Source organism: Triticum aestivum, chromosome 1B (genome assembly GCF_018294505.1).
Source record: "Triticum aestivum cultivar Chinese Spring chromosome 1B, IWGSC CS RefSeq v2.1, whole genome shotgun sequence".
NCBI classification, from domain to species: Eukaryota; Viridiplantae; Streptophyta; class Magnoliopsida; order Poales; family Poaceae; genus Triticum; species Triticum aestivum.
This window is the reverse complement of record NC_057795.1, coordinates 88,867,037-88,869,958: the sequence shown is the minus strand read 5'-3', so window position 1 is coordinate 88,869,958 and position 2,922 is coordinate 88,867,037.

Here is a 2,922-nt window from a genome sequence, read left to right as displayed (position 1 = left end):
TTCCTGGGTGCTATTGTTCCCGTAAAAGTAATTGGTTATTGCCTCCATTGTCCAACAGAATATCAGCTTGTAATTGTGCGTTGCTCCTGTATCGCGCTGTGCTTGGGTAGGTTTTTCATCTGCAACCAGCAGTGTGGCAAATGATGGAAAGGTTTTTAGAACTGGCAAGATGCCCATGCTTTTCACGCATCAAGATGCATTTGTATGAGTAGTTTATTTTGTGGGAGAGAAGGATGAACGAGGGAAGGCCTTATTTGCAAATCTGGAGAGGGGTATGGGTATCTTTTAGCAAAATTCCCATTTGTTTCCTTCCTATCTGTCAGATATAAATCGGACGGCCTATATTGCAAGAAAAAAAGTATAGAGAAAAAAAGTAGACAATAAAGGAAGTAGAGATAAATATTAAATATTAAATATAAAATAAATATAACCGTAGAGAAGAGAGTAGAGATAGCAGAGACGTCGGGAAAGGATCGCGCGCGAGGGAAAAAGCGGTCGGGCGTGCGCTAGTTTTGGCACGCGGCGTCCGGCGCGCTTTATAAAATCCAACGCCCTCCCACCGCTCTGTGCCTTGCCACCATTGTGTGCCTCGCCACCGCTCTCTCCCCGCTCTTTTTCGCCGCGCCGCCGCCGCGCCACCATGTCGCCGCATCGCCAGGAAACTTGGGGATACCGCGTCATCCGCGCGCGCCCCTCCGGCGGCTTCTCCGCCGAGATCCGGTTCCACGGGATGCGCCTCAGCCTCGGCAATTTCAACACCGCCACGCAGGCCGCCCGCGCGTATGACGCGGTGGCGTGGTGGCTCCGGTGGCCTCATAGAACATTCAACTTCCCCAACGTGCCGACGTGGGAGCGGGCGAGGAGCTTGCGCCTCTGCCGCGGCTTAGCACTGACGAGGATCGTCGCGACAACCGGAGGCGGGAGCACCATCTCGGCATCACCGAGATGGACAAGGAAGCCATTGCGTTGTGGCGCCAACACTTCCTGCAGGACATCATCAACGAGCGCGAGTTCTATGCGCAAAGGAGGGCGGAGAGGGATAAGAGGAGGGTGGAGCGAGCCGCCTATCATGAGGACAAGTGTAGGCGAAAAGCAGATGCTCAATTCAACATGAGGCTAGGAGCAGCGTCGCCCTGGGAATCCGACGATGATCGGTATCTTCACGCCTACAGTCAGACGTCGGAGGAGGACATCACCGAGGAGCAGTCGGACAACAAGGAGTAGTTGAATTATCTTTTTTTATCTATCTATGCTGAGAACTATCCTCTACTCTCTAGTATATACTTCTCGATCTCAGCACTGTAAACGCTTTTTTAAAGCACCGCGCATTGTGATTGTGTTGGAGATGCTCTAACATGGTAGACGAGTGCTTTAATGTTGCCCACAAGATGGGCGAGTATTACTAGTAGTATTTTTCTTGCCATGTTGAGATTTTGAAACCACGAGTGTGAACATGCAGCGGAGCAATGAAGACCAAACACGGGATATTCGGGACATCTTCAAGGAGCATGGCAAGTTAAAGAGGAGCTGCACCGAACCTGTAAAACGAGCTTTGGTAAGTAACACCCTTTCAATTACTTTCATTTAGCTTCGTGTTCTTCAATGTGTATATGTTGTAGTTTCTGTTTCTATTAAGCGTGGTGTTCTTCGATGTGTAATAAGAAGAGTTTTAATCGTCCTATTGCTTTCGCTTTTAACTTGATGTAGGAAGTGGGTGTTCTCACCGTGTAGTCTGTTTTTATATTTCTTTTCCTTTTGAATTCACTTCTCCGAGTTCTGTTTATCTGGCTTCTACTAAATGGATCTAGGTTTCTCTGAGTATTGATCTAAAAAAGAAGTAACTTCATGTCAGGATGCAGTTCCTACGAGGAGGGAAGTATGGTCAACCTCGAGATCATGTTTCCAAAATGAGGCTGGATTACACACAAGGTGCCAGTTCCCTAACGATGCTAGATTAGACACAAGGTGCAAATTCCCAGATGATGCTGGATTACACACAAGCCAGGTGGAGTCGTCAGTTGTTCGTGTCCTTGTGGCATTAGTAAAGGCTGAAAGAAAGCGTGCAGCAGCCCTTGAGAATGTAGCTGAGTTCCTGAAGAAGCGAAAAGAGCAATTAGATGCTCTCTTCACCCAAGCCAAAGAAGAGATGGAAGAATCCATAAATAAGCTAGCAGAGGCAGAGCAGGCTAGGCGTCTCCTGCTATCTAAAACTGTTGTCAATACAAAATTTCCTTCATAATAGCTAGGTTCAAATGTTTATCCAGTCAACATGCCTGTTGTGAAGTCTGTGCATCTACTGATGTGGCACAAAATGTTTTTCTTCGGGTCATGTAATAGCAGCAATTACTTTCCAAACAATAAAAGACGAAGCATTGGACATGGTATAGTTCACGCGCAAGCCCGACATTTCAAGTCAAACTTCCACATCAAACTCATGTTCACAGATATCTGCACATTCATACGTAATGACCACAACCATGATTCACTTCAAAGCCAAAAAAAATGTGAGGAGAGTTATAAATACAGAAAAACCTCTCCTAGTTCCTTCTACCAGTGCGAGCACAACAAGTCAAGACCATGCATAAATTAATTATATTTTAGTCATTTTTTGTGTTCTAAAACGCCTGCCGGCTCGCGGAAGGACGTGTTGCCGGCACACGCGCGGATTCAATGAAAGCAGGCGGGGCAGTCTTAAGCTGGTTGCACGTGGCGAGGAGGCGTGCTCAGCCGAGCCTGCAGCGAGTGCGGCCCTCTTGGCCGGTGCGCCGGTTCAATGCCTGCGCTATGAGAGGTCGCGTCCGTGTCAGAGCAATCACTCCCTCCAGTCCTTTTTTGTTTGGGTATAACAAAATCTTGTTTTCCATTCACATTTTACAAGTAAAATTCGTGGACAAACTTTGACCCAAAGTACGATGGGGACTA